The sequence below is a fragment of the Dermacentor albipictus genome, chromosome 1 (assembly GCF_038994185.2).
Source record: "Dermacentor albipictus isolate Rhodes 1998 colony chromosome 1, USDA_Dalb.pri_finalv2, whole genome shotgun sequence".
NCBI classification, from domain to species: domain Eukaryota; kingdom Metazoa; phylum Arthropoda; class Arachnida; order Ixodida; family Ixodidae; genus Dermacentor; species Dermacentor albipictus.
In genome coordinates this window covers 66,926,487-66,940,412 of record NC_091821.1, presented here as the reverse complement: position 1 = coordinate 66,940,412, position 13,926 = coordinate 66,926,487, and the positions used below count along the sequence as shown (strand labels likewise).

The 13,926-nt window shown below is 56.8% G+C and overlaps 1 protein-coding gene across 3 annotated transcripts in view; it reads right to left on the bottom strand.

The window, feature by feature from the left end:
* The window catches only part of LOC135906745 (uncharacterized), a 312,903-nt gene that overhangs the window by 270,972 nt on the left and 28,005 nt on the right, over positions 1-13,926 (bottom strand). The window lies entirely within an intron of this gene.

Below are 13,926 nucleotides of genomic sequence, written 5' to 3'. Positions count from 1 at the left end.
TGCATTTAAGTGATTCACGACGTTTCCACTGAATGACGCGCTTATTGAGTTTTGTTGAATGTACTGAGGGCGAAACACAGTTATTTCAGAACGTTGAAGACACCTTCCTTGCAACGACGGTCACACCCTTGTTTACGGTTCACAAGAAACGACTGCTGTGCGCCGAGGTTCCGGTGTGCGTTAAAGAATCCCAAGCGATTAATGCGAAGGTTAGATAACCGTTCATTGTTCTAAACTCTCCACCCACCGTGGTTTGCTTAGAGGCTATGGTGTTGGGCTGCTAAGCACGAGGTCACGGGATCGAAACCCGGCCACGGCGGCCGCATTTAGATGGGGGCGAGATGTGAAAACACCCGGGTACTTAGATTTAGGTGCACGTTAAAGAACCCCGGGTGGTCCAAATTTCCGGAGTCCCCTATTACGTCGTGCCTCATAATCAGAAAGTGGTTTTGGCACGTAAAACCACTTAATTTTTTTTCTGAACTCTCCTAGTCACTATGGCACTCGCAGATACTTAATATAGATGCCAAATAACGCTCAAGTATTCTCCTGTTCACAAATTTCACTGGCAACTTGTGGGGACTGCGTAGCCCATTTCGTTGCAGCGCCATAGCACAGCGCGTTTTGGGCATAGGAACCGAGCGCGGCGAGCTCGCTTTTGAACTTCGCGCGCGCGGTCCACCGCTTTCCCCTCTCTTATTCCTCCGAGGGCGCCGAACGGCACTTGTTGCCGTCCGCCCCCGAACGGTCCAGGGGCTCACCCGATTGGTCTGTTTGGGCGGGAACCCGCGTTCCCTCTCTCCTGGCGACTCAAGTCGACCGAGGAGCGGCAACGCGGGGAGAAGCTCTCGGACAGCGAAACGGTGCGTACTGACTTCCCATTCTCCCGGTCATCCCTTTGGTTGGCCGGTCTCGCCGAAGGTCCTCGACCCGAGGCGGTTGCGTACCTATTCGCTGCTCCTGTTCTGAAGGCTACGCCAAAGAGACGCGGCTCACTTGACGTGCGCGGTCGTACTGCGCCGAGTCGCCCTCGGAGGCTACCCCGAGCTGAAAGAACGTTGCCCTGGTAGCACGGTCGTTGGGAACCATCCTCCCGTATAGCGGCGTGCTACCGCGTTTTGAGATAGCTGAGTGTCACCCCTTGACTTGCGGGAGCTTCGGCTCATGAGCCCCGCGCCGAAACGGGTGTGTACAGATATCCTGAACGCCAAGGTGGTCGTACAATAAACGCCTTCCTTGTACTCTGGGCCTTCTCCTTGCGGCGCTCTATTTCGCTCCCATAGGAGACCGAACGAGCGTCCGCTTCGGGCACACGCTACACACGCGGCTGAGCTGATCGTCCTCCTGAGGGGCTCGGATCCTCGGACCTGCGCGGTGGTCTAGGTGACTCCCGGCGGAGCACCGCTATATAGGCGGAGACCACAAAGTGGCGCCCAACGTGGGGCCAAGGGCTCATTAAGCCTTTGGCCGCTTGATAGCCGAGCCAGAACGCTTTAACGATCAGGCTCGCCGCGTCAGGTCTGGTAGCAAGAGTGGCCCTTTGCTGCTTTCCGCTTTCGGACGACCCTTTGCCAAGTACCGAACGAGCGTCCACTTCGGGCACACGAAACACACGCAGCTGAGCGTATCGTTCCTGCGGGATCGGATCCTCTGCGCGCGTGGTGGTCTATAGGTGGACCCTTAAGGAACACCACGTGAGAGAGACCACGAAGTGTCGCCTGTAACACACGCGGCTGAGCGTATCGGTCCCTTTGGGCTCGGATCCTCGGCAGGCGTGGTGGTCTAGGTGGTTCCCATAGGAACACCACGTGAGAGAGATCACAAAGTGGCGCATAAGTTCGTTTGCTGGCAGAATCCTTCTCGCGCACGCTCGCTGCAGCCCACATTGGGGTTGAAAAGACAGCGTGGTGCTACGCTATCGCTCCCACTGGAGCGGACGTAGCACGTTTGGGAACGGAGCCTTGCTTCCCCCAAATTGTGCATGTTGGCACAACTGCCCTAACGGCTCCCTGCGGAGCTAACAGCAGTTCGTCGCCACCTCGTAGCGTTGGCTACAGCACATTGCTGAGTTAGTCGCCTTTGCGATTTGACTAGTGTCAGTTCCGCTAGCCATTGCGGCCCCTTGCCGCCTTTCGCTATCGGACGACTCTCTGCAAAGTACCGAACGAGCGTCCACTTCGGGCACACGAAAAACACGCAGCTGAGCGTATCGTTCCTGCGGGATCGGATCCTCGGCGCGCGTGGTGGTCTATAGGTGGACCCTTAAGGAACACCACGTGAGAGAGACCACGAAGTGTCGCCTGCAACACACGCGGCTGAGCGTATCGGTCCCTTTGGGCTCGGATCCTCGGCAAGCGTGGTGGTCTAGGTTGTTCCCACAGGAACACCACGTGAGAGAGATCACAAAGTGGCGCATAAGTTCGTTTGCTGGCAGAATCCTTCTCGCGCACGCTCACTGCAGCCCACATTGGGGTTGAAAAGACAGCGTGCTGCTACGCTATCGCTCCCACTGGAGCGGACGTAGCACGTTTGGGAACGGAGCCTTGCTTCCCCCAAATTGTGCATGTTGGCACAACTGCCCTAACGGCTCCCTGCGGAGCTAACAGCAGTTCGTCGCCACCTTGTAGCGTTGGCTACAGCACATCGCTGAGTTAGTCGCCTTTGCGATTTGACTTGTCGTGTCACTTCCGCTAGCCACTGCGGCCCCCTTTGCTGCATTCCGCTATCGGACGATTCTCTGCAAAGTACTGAACGAGCGTCCACTTCGGGCACACGAAAAACACGCAGCTGAGCGTATCGTTCCTGCGGGATCGGATCCTCGGTGCGCGTGGTGGTCTATAGGTGGACCCTTAAGGAACACCACGTGAGAGAGACCACGAAGTGTCGCCTGCAACACACGCGGCTGAGCGTATCGGTCCCTTTGGGCTCGGATCCTCGGCAGGCGTGGTGGTCTAGGTTGTTCCCATACGAACACCACGTGAGAGAGATCACAAAGTGGCGCATAAGTTCGTTTGCTGGCAGAATCCTTCTCGCGCACGCTCGCTGCAGCCCACATTGGGGTTGAAAAGACAGCGTGGTGCTACGCTATCGCTCCCACTGGAGCGGACGTAGCACGTTTGTGAACGGAGCCTTGCTCTTCACGAATTTTGCGTACCTGCACATTTCTGGCAACTCATTCGGAAAGCCTTAACGCCTGAGCGATCTGGCTGACCGCACCATGTCTGCTAACCAGAGCGGCCGTTGTCCCCTCATTACGTTAGCAGACGTTGCTTTGCGCGAGACCGGGGCCTTGTCCCCCCTCGAGCCGAGCATAAACTCACGCTCGCGTACTGCCGCCCCCAGTGGGGTGAGCACGACAGCGAGGCGCTATGATACCGCTCCCACTGGAGTGGACGTAGCTCAGTACGGGAACGGAGCCCTGGCGCTCCCCGAACCGTGTGTGTCGGCACCGCTGCCAACAGCTGTTCCCAGTGGAGCTAGCGGCAGTATGTTGCCACTTCGCCCTTCATCGGCTCCCTGCGGAGCTTACGGTGGGCAGATCGGTACAGTGGCCACAGCCATTTCCGAGTTCTGCCCGTTGGCTGCGAACACGTTGAGCAGTGAGAAGGCACCGTGGTCAGCTGCGACCCCCTGTGGGGCACCCAGCCGTTCCACAAACAATTCTGCTTCTCAGGCTCCCTTTGGAGTGCATGGTGCAGCGCCCAGTGGCGCAGCATCGGAGCAACGACCCATTTTGTCAACGCTGGCCGAACGTGGCATAAGCGACTCCGCCGCTCTCGGTAGCGACGGAAGACAACGGGACGGTCCCCCCAGGAACCACATTTGTTCCGGGGCCGGCGCAAACGGAACCCCCTTGGATTCCGCGCCGCTTATCGAGTTGGGAGCCATAGCTCCTTCGCTCGAGAGCACCTGCAACGCTCCAACAGTTTCCTGCGAAGCTGGAGCAGACACGTTGCTGCGCAACGCTGCAGGCATGATCCAAACCCTCTCTGAGGCGGTGAAAGCCCTTGTCGCTACGCCGAGGCTCACTCGCCCAGCGGTAAAGTTGGCCATTCCGATATACCGTGGATACGGCGACCTGGTGAGCGCCCGAGAATTCGTAGAAAACCTGGCGCATTATCAAAGAGCCATGGGATTGGATGAACACGAGGTGCTGGGACGCGTCGTTCCCGCAGCACTGACTGATGCGGCTGCCAGGTGGTATCGACTTGTCGGCCACCGAGCGGCAAACCTCGGGGAGTTTCGCGTGGCCTTCCTACGCGAATTCCTACCCGCAGACTACCATGGTAGGATGCGGCGAGAGCTGGAGCGACGCACGCAGGCTCCGGATGAGTCATTGCAGGAATATGTGCGAGCGATGGAAGAGTTGTTCTCTATCGCTGAGCCCCAAGCCTCAAACGAGGAACGCGTCGACCGGGTGATACGGCAGGCACATCCGACTTTTTCGGCCTACCTGCGAGGCAGTCGGTTCCGTGATTTAGAGGAACTGGCCGCCGAGGCGAAGCGCATACAGGGGGACATTCTCTCCACTCGTGCGTACCGCCCGCCACCGCCGGTCAGCGAGGCCCTTGAGCCGCGCTGTGCGTGGGGTGGAGCCATGCTCTTTGCCCCCCGGCGCCCCGCTGAGGCTGCCTGTGCAGCAACAAGCGGGACGAACAACTGGGAGCTGAGCGAACGAGCTCTGGACCCGTTCTCCTATGAGAGGCGCGTGGCTTTGACTACGCCGTCGCTCGAAACGCGCGTAAAGGGACGTCATCCGTCTTATCGCGCTGGGGAGCCTCAAAACAGAGAGCCCCGCGGCAATCCGTCGAACCAACCCGGGAGGAGAGCAGCTGATCCAGCCCGTGATCGAGATCGGGCTGGAATGCGCTGTTTCCGCTGTTCGCAGCGGGGTCACATGGCAAGGGAGTGCACCGTTGACAGGCCTCCGGCGAGGCAGGGAAACGGAAACCGCGGTCGCTCGTGAGCGCACGATCGGCCGAAACCTTGTCAGCTCCCTGTGCGTACCGGGCAAGCTGTAATGCTGGTGCGCACGCGCCGTTTATTCCGATCACCATTGCTGGTCGTGAATTTGCGGCGCTACTGGACACGGGCGCTAGCGCCTCGTTGTTCGGGGATGAGGCTTTCTCCCATATGAGCAAGCACGCAGTGCGCTTGAGAGACAGCCGAACGACTTTCAACCTTGCGAAAGGCGTGGCCCATTCGGCAGGCGCCGCAAGGCTGACCGTCAGATGGGGGAACGACTGAGACGCACGCGTTTCATTCACCTCCCAGGGCTCAGTGTTCCTGTGATTCTCGGACGGGACTTTCTCCTGAAAACCGGGATCGTAGTGGACATTGCTAATGGTGGCTATCGCGACGGACCTTTTTCCTCGCTTAAGCCGTTCATCAGCCCGCCGGCGCCGACTCTTGCCCGTGCAGAAGAGGCGTTCGGACCGTGCCGCGCGCAAAGTTCGGGGGCAAGCCCCTGCGCTATGCGCTCGCCTGCTCCTAGCCCCCATTGGCATAAAGCGGCACGGCACGTTAAGGCACTACACCCGTTGGTCGCCAGTGCGGTTCACTTGGGTGGTGCACAGAAGGCTCGGTTGTCGTCACTATTACGCCAATACGATGAGCTATTCACCGATCTACCTGGCTGTACCGATCTAGTGAGCCACAAGATCGAAACCGGTGATGCGCTTCCACTGAAGTGCAACCCTAGGCCTGTCAGTCTGGCCAAGAGGCAGGTGATTGACGGTTTGCTGGATGAGATGCTAGCGACGGACATTATCCGACGCTCTTCCAGTGCCTGGGCGTCTCCAATTGTGTTGGTGCCTAAGAAAGATGGCAGTCAGCGCCTTTGCGTAGACTACCGCCGTCTGAACGGAGTTACTCGAAAGGATGCCTACCCGCTCCCGACGATTAGCTCCATTGTAGGAAACCTGGGCAGTGCGAGGTACTTTACTACGCTAGATGCCTCCAAAGGTTACCTACAGGTCCGGATGGATGATCGTGACCGGTGCAAGACCGCGTTCACGTGCCACAGAGGGTTGTTCGAGTTTACTCGTATGCCCTTTGGCCTCTGTAATGGTCCGGCGACCTTTCAAAGGCTGATGGACCGCGTTCTCGGGGAAGCCAAGTGGTCACACTGCTTATGCTACCTCGACGACATCGTGATCTATTCACGAACCTTCGAAGAGCACTTGACCCATGTTGCCGATGTGCTCGAGAGGGTGTGGGCTGCCGGGATGACTTTGAACCCGGCGAAAGCCCAAATCGCGCAAACTCGAGTTCAATTACTCGGGTTTACGCTGGGCAGCGGGTCCATTGAGCCGGACGGGGAGAAACTTCGAGCCATACTCGATTTCCCCGTGCCAAAGGACGTACGCGGCCTGCGCCGCTTTCTGGGAATGGCCAACTACTACAGGTCGTTCATTCCGTCCTGTGCCCGAGTGCAGGCACCCTTGACCAAGCTATTGGGAAAGTCTGTCGAGTGGCATTGGGGACCTGAGCAGCAAGAGGCGTTTCGCCGTCTTTCTAGCGCCATTGCGGAGACAGCGCAGCTCCGGCTCCCCGACCTGACCAGAGAGTTCGTTGTCCAGACTGACGCGAGCGATTTGGGATTAGGAGCCGTCCTCCTACAGGTATTTGATGGCGTGTTGCAACCGCTGGCCTTTGCCAGCCGCTCCTTAACACCCTCGGAGAGGAATTATTCCGTGACCGAGAAGGAATGCCTCGCCATCGTGTTTGCACTACGTAAGTTCGATGTCTACCTTGACGGGACGAAATTTGTCGTGCAAACAGACCACAGTGCGCTAAGCTGGCTGATGCGGCTCCGCGAGCCTGCGGGCCGGCTCGCGCGCTGGGCCCTCCTGATACAGCATTATGACTTGTCAGTGCAATATCGAAAGGGGAGCACCAACGTGGTAGCTGACGCGCTATCTCGTGCTCCATTGTCCACCGGGAGCCTTCCTCTAGGTGCGACAGTCGATGGCGGCGCCTTTGCGCCAGCAAGTATCAGGGGCGAAACGGTGGCCGAGCCGCCGAGCGGTGAGAAGGGAGAGCCCGCAAACGGGCACACCCGTGCCGCTATCCAGGCAAGCAGCGTGCCGCAAAGCAGGCGAGAGGGGGAGCTTCTTGAAAGCGAACCCACGACGCCGACGCGGGCGGTAGGGATGGCTGCAGTCCTGAGTGGGGACGAGACCAGGCCCGCCTGCGTGGGTACTGGAATCGCATTCAGCCGGAAAGAGCTACTGACGGCCCAGCAAAATGACCCGTTTTGTCGCGTTTTGAGCGACGGTCTCCGGGAGACAGAGCGCCGAGACGCTGCTTGTACTGCAGCGGGCGCGGTGGAGGCGAAGCCAGCGTGTGTCGCTGTGGCCTCTGGGGATTCATATTTGCTGGATCATGATGGGCTCGTGCTGAAGTACATAGCCACCGATGATGAGTCCGTAGACGCCTTTAAGGTGGTTATCCCCAAGAGTCTGAGAGGCGCACTGTTGCGATTCTCTCACGACGAACCCTTGGCCGGTCATATGGGTGGCTCCAAAGTTTTTGCAAAACTGAGCCAAACTGTGACCTGGCCGGGCATGAGGCGGGATATACTCCGTTATTGCCGTTCCTGTCATGTCTGTCAAATGGTGAAATCACGAGGAGGCAAGCCACCTGGATTGATGAAACCAATTGACAGTGTGCGTCCGTGGCAGATAGCCACCTGCGATCTAATGGGGCCTTTCCCCAGGAGTAAGCAGGGGTATAGCTACTTGTTGGTAGTTGCTGATCATTTTTCGAAATGGGTTGAACTGTTTCCTCTTCGGAAAGTGACAGCACGGGCGGTGCTAGGAAAGATCCTAGAAGTGTTCAATCGGTTCGGCTACCCGGAAAGGCTGATCACGGACAATGCGTCCTATTTCACCGCTCGGGTGTTTGGTGCGACGTGCCGTTCCTTTGGAATTGATCACCGCACTACTTCGCCCTACCATCCCCAGTCCAACCTGACAGAGCGAATGAACAGAACGCTCAAACCCATGCTCTGTGCCTTTGCCGAGCGCCAGAAGGATTGGGCTGACCACTTGAACGAGCTCGCGTTCGCCATCCGAACCTCTGAAAATCGTTCAACTGGTTTCTCTCCTGCCTTCCTCAATTTTGGAAGGGAGCTGGCGAATCCTATGACCAGGATAATTCGCCGCCAGCACGAGGATGAGAAGGCGCAGGCAGACCGCTCTGCTTACGCATCGAAGCTACGGGACCGTCTTTGTCAGGCTCTCAGCAGAGCAAGGCAGAGCTTGACGAAGGCCAGAGCCCAGCAAAAGGCTCAGTACGATCGCAAGCACCGCCACCTTTCATTTAAGGCGGGTGATCTGGTCCTGAAGCGGAACCACGCGCTTAGCGATGCTAGTAAGGGGTTCTCAGCCTCGCTGGCACCTAAGTGGCTTGGTCCGTACCGAGTGCAGAGAGTTTGCTCTCCGCTCGTGTACTTGTTGAAGGGTCCCCCTTCGGGGAAACTAAGTCGTGCCCATGTCGCAGACCTGAAAGCCTATGTCGCTCGGGCTGGCGATGTCACGCCCGAGCCCGTTCGCACAAGGCGCCAGCGACAGGGCACACCCGTAGTGGCCAACCACAAACGGTACAGTCTGAGGAAGCGATCACCTGTGTGATATCGCGCCGGAAGGCGGACCCTCTCCGCCACCGAAGGCCCTCAGGCAACGCGCAGCCTCAGTAAGCAAACTTCTTTCTCGACGGGCGTTCCCCGAAAAGAGGTCTTGCCGCAGCCCATGCTAAGTAATTTTGCTCTAAGTGCATGCTCATTTCAGTGTGTATATGCTATTGCGTGTTGCCCCTGCGTAAATACTTATTTTTGTTGCATGTGAGTGCTCTTAATTTCAAAAGCATGTGTGCGTCCTTGTTTTGCTTTGTTGTAAATAGCGGCGAACCGCAGTTTTCCGCGTAGTTAACTGGCCGCCAGTGCTGTGTCGCGGGTTTTCTTCGCTGGCCCATTCGGGGCGGTAGCCGTCGCGGGAACGCGGCGGGGACTCGCGGTTTTTGTTTTGTATGTGTTTTTTTGGGGGGGAGGCCAGTTTGCACGTCGGCTACAGCTTCCCCTCGAGAGGGAAGCTGCGGTCGCCTGGCTGTTGCTTCCGGATGTGCGCATGCGGGAGGACAGTCGTAACGGTGTTGCGGGGTTGTGGGGACGACTGCCGAAGGGGCGCGCAAGACGCTTGTTGTTCTTTTGTCGGGCTCTGTGACTTGGCCGCAGCCGCTTTGTGTACGCGCGTCTGGCGGCATTCCTGTGAACATGTTGCGTGGGGGTGGTGTGTGCGTGTGTGAGTGCGCCCGTGCCCGGGGCGAGTGTGCGTGCGCGCTTCTTTGGACGCCCTAGGTCGCCAGTGGCATCCCCGACCTTGTGCCCCTACTCGCACCTCCCCGAGGAAGGGCGAGCGAAAACCACTGCCGCCCGCGACGCGAGACCCACCTCGCTTCCCCCGGCTGACGGAGGGGATGTTTTATGGCATAGAGTAACGGGATAGGGTTGCGCCGGCGGTCCTGGCCCACTTCCTGGAGCGCAACTTTGAACCGCCGTTTTTGTGTGTGTATGTGCATTGGTGGCCGCCTCGGTGGGGGTCGAGACGGACGGGCGAATGGGGAGGCTTCCCGCGTTTTTCCGGGTGCCACCGGAACTCTTGCGCGTTGTGCGCGGGCACTTGTCTCCCTGACCTCAAGGCGCAAGGTGACCATCGATGGCTGCGCAGTCCTCCACAAACGGCGACCGTCGCGGCGACTCCGAGCTGCAGCATCCAGGGCCATTCGCAAAAGAAAGGCTTGGCTCCCAACGGGACCTGGTTGAGGCTGGCCCGGCCCCTCAGCGGAGCCGGACATCCAATAGGAACCGCCGGCCGCGTCAGACGAGTGCTCGGCGGCAGGACCGGGCTGCGAGGAGTGTGGCCACCTGGACGTGCCAGCAGGATGGGGCGCCGCCCCTGACCTTCTGCAGCAGCGCCCCATGGAAAGCGCAGAGGCGGGTTCGCCGAGATAGGCAGGTGAGCCTGGCGCCCCATCCATTCCGCGGGCACACGGTGGCCGAAACGAGCGGCTCGGCCGCAGCGCAGTTCCCTCTTCCGGACGGCGTCCGCTGTTGCCGGCTATGTGCCACGCCGGTCTACTCGCAGACCCATTTCCGAGGGTCTCTGCACCGGGCTCGAGAACGGGCCCTTTTCGAGGCTGGTGCTGGCGACCGCAATCCGGCACCAAGCGGCCCGAAGATTGCGGACTCGGATTTGGCGGCCCTGTGCCAGCAACGCCTGCGAGACAACCCCGGCTTCGCGGCAGTGGTCGGTGCGGTGACCCCGACGGCGGCTATCGAGAATACGGCACCGGGCGTCGAGACCAAGGTGACCGGCGGCGGAGCTTCCCCCACACCCCCGCGTCATACTGACGAACTGATCCACGAACTGGGGGGGCTTTCGTGGCCGTGACCGGGCGTTGCGCAGGGGAGCGTGGGCACGAACATAGCGCTGTGGGACTCCCCGTGAGTGCCAGTTTCCTTGTTCGGGCCGCCATTATTATTATCATTTTGTTTTGTTATGTTATCATTTCGTCTTTTGTACAATATACTACTTTTACTTTTACTTTACTTTTACTTTTAATATACTTTTAATACTTTTTTTTGCTTAATACTTTTTTACTTAATATACTTTTACTACAATATACGCGTTTCTTTGTGTAACTGTCAATAATCTTCGTTGGGTGGAACATTATTTTCGTTTCTTCCCCCCCGCTCCTGTATTGCTGTTTTTGTTTTGTTTTTGTTTGTTTATTTGCGTGTGTGTGTTGCCTTTTGTATATGCCGTGACTTATAATGATATTATACTGGTTTTTCTTTTGTAGCTATAAGTAATTATTTTTTTTATTTCATGGTTATTTTTGTGTAGTCATGCATGGCACTGGTTAAGAGCAATTATAGAAATTTGTTTGGGCTGAGCTGAGGTTTGCGCGCGCCCCGCTAGTCTGACCACGTCAGACCGGTGGGAGGGCGATTTAGGAGGGGAGAGTGTGGGGACTGCGTAGCCCATTTCGTTGCAGCGCCATAGCACAGCGCGTTTTGGGCATAGGAACCGAGCGCGGCGAGCTCGCTTTTGAACTTCGCGCGCGCGGTCCACCGCTTTCCCCTCTCTTATTCCTCCGAGGGCGCCGAACGGCACTTGTTGCCGTCCGCCCCCGAACGGTCCAGGGGCTCACCCGATTGGTCTGTTTGGGCGGGAACCCGCGTTCCCTCTCTCCTGGCGACTCAAGTCGACCGAGGAGCGGCAACGCGGGGAGAAGCTCTCGGACAGCGAAACGGTGCGTACTGACTTCCCATTCTCCCGGTCATCCCTTTGGTTGGCCGGTCTCGCCGAAGGTCCTCGACCCGAGGCGGTTGCGTACCTATTCGCTGCTCCTGTTCTGAAGGCTACGCCAAAGAGACGCGGCTCACTTGACGTGCGCGGTCGTACTGCGCCGAGTCGCCCTCGGAGGCTACCCCGAGCTGAAAGAACGTTGCCCTGGTAGCACGGTCGTTGGGAACCATCCTCCCGTATAGCGGCGTGCTACCGCGTTTTGAGATAGCTGAGTGTCACCCCTTGACTTGCGGGAGCTTCGGCTCATGAGCCCCGCGCCGAAACGGGTGTGTACAGATATCCTGAACGCCAAGGTGGTCGTACAATAAACGCCTTCCTTGTACTCTGGGCCTTCTCCTTGCGGCGCTCTATTTCGCTCCCATAGGAGACCGAACGAGCGTCCGCTTCGGGCACACGCTACACACGCGGCTGAGCTGATCGTCCTCCTGAGGGGCTCGGATCCTCGGACCTGCGCGGTGGTCTAGGTGACTCCCGGCGGAGCACCGCTATATAGGCGGAGACCACAAACTCTACGAGTGGGTACAACTACTATTACCGGGCCGTCTAGCGGGCGGGTCTTTTCTCGCTGTGGTGCTCACCCTATGCAGATACTGACCATCTTAATCGTCACATCTTCGGAAGTAGCGGCCGGTGCCAAGGGTAAACATTCTCGGCGGTCAAACAACTGTGGTGAAGCAAATATCTGTCTAAACATTTGGCACAGACGACACTTCCTCAAAAGCCCTTATACGGAACACATGCACAATATTTAATCGCAGGAAATGTCTTCAAGTTGCGCTGACTCTACTGCGGCACTTGTTTAATCCGTCAGTGAACGGCAGCCTATGGCCTCTTCATCAGCTTTAATTGGCAACAGGTCATTGACTGAGAACGAGCGGCTGGACCCTTGGTCTACCAACAAAGCGAGCCACATTCTTGCAATCCTTGAATTTCGGAGTAACGCTTGCTTATATTCAAGACTATGAATGGCCCTCCAGACACCAGTGTGCACAGCTGCATGTTTTCATCAACCCTTCGAATACACGTTCTTTCATCCTCTACCCCCTCCCACATAGTATATAAAGTGTAGCAGGGCAACCTCTCTTTGCTATTCTAATAAATTTATCTGTCTCTTAACTCTCTAAGGGGCGAAAACGCTGAATATTAGTACTACACTTAGAACCGTCACCGCGTTTCTTTAGCGTAGTCTGTAGAGCTCTTATACGTTCCGTTGTTCTTGTTTACGCCACCGCAAACGCACACATCTGGCATGAGTGCTCAGCGGCCAAAGGTTGCGGCGGTAAGAGAAGCAATGATGAGCCTCGACGAAGCTTCGAAGTACGAGCAAGTATACCTGCACGCTGAATCAGCCACAGCGCTTCGAGAGTGAACGATGGGTAGAAACGCGAATGACGGCCAAAATGAAACGCGCCCCTAAGCGTCGTATAATGGGGTTTCTGCGGCGAACGCGCACATATATATATAAATATATATACACACACACACATGCCACTACCACTGCTCCGGAGCGAAGGCCAGAACGCCCGACTCTCTTCGTGTTTATCTTTCCCATTGCCCAACTGGAATTCCTCTGCGCGACAGGCGCGCGGAGGCACGCGCCCCGGACTACTCTCGCGGGGCGTAATTGCGCGTATACGTGTACATGGCGCGCGCAGCTCACTAGGGACCCACCCCCACTTCGCCCCGTCTCCTCTCTTACTCCCGTAAGTGTGCGCGCTGGGGCTGCGAGTCTGGCCGATGGTGCCACTTAATTTGGCCAGCGGGAGTCCCTAACACGATTTGCCGTTTCTCTTCCTTCCACTGACGAGCCACACGAACAAATATACTTCGTGTTACTCTTAAAAGAAAACGCGAATTGGGCCATCTTTTTATTCCTGCGTTTGACTTTTTCTTGTTGCATCGTGGCTAATGATCACGGAGTCAAGTAATGGAAGGCTAGGCTTAATGAAATGGCGCGAGCCGAGGACGCTGCAGTGTTTGGCGGGAAATTGCGCTGTGCGGGAAGGCGAAAGTAGTTTCTGCAAGTTAACCTGACCTCATTACAACGACCAGCACAAGTGCTTGCATTGTTTTCATCGTCTGTGTTTTTTTTTGTTACTTTTTGTTTTTTGATACTACACAATTTGGTGAGGTTAATACGGCGACGTTAGTCTTGCGCTGTGAGTCAGTGTCCTTCCTACTTGGTAGATACGAACAAAACCAATAGAGTCAACCTGATTTTGGTTTTTGATTCCATTACCAAGTCACCAGTAACGGCACTCGTTATCTTTTCAAGCAATGCTTGTAGTGATAGACAACCAGCAAAATGCTTAATTCGCAAGTAATTTCTTTTGTTTCTATATTTCTCTCGTCTTCTTTTCTTCTTTTTTTTTTCGTGTTTCTGTATACGCATGGCTGGCGCCTTCCCTTTCATGGAACCTCAGTTATTCTCTTTTGAAGTCGTAGACCCTTATGTTTCTATACTATCTCGTGCGGCACTGTGAGCGGCGCCATTTTTGGAGCCATCTTTTAGTCTGCGAGTAACTCATATTAAGGCATACGTACCAATGCTAAA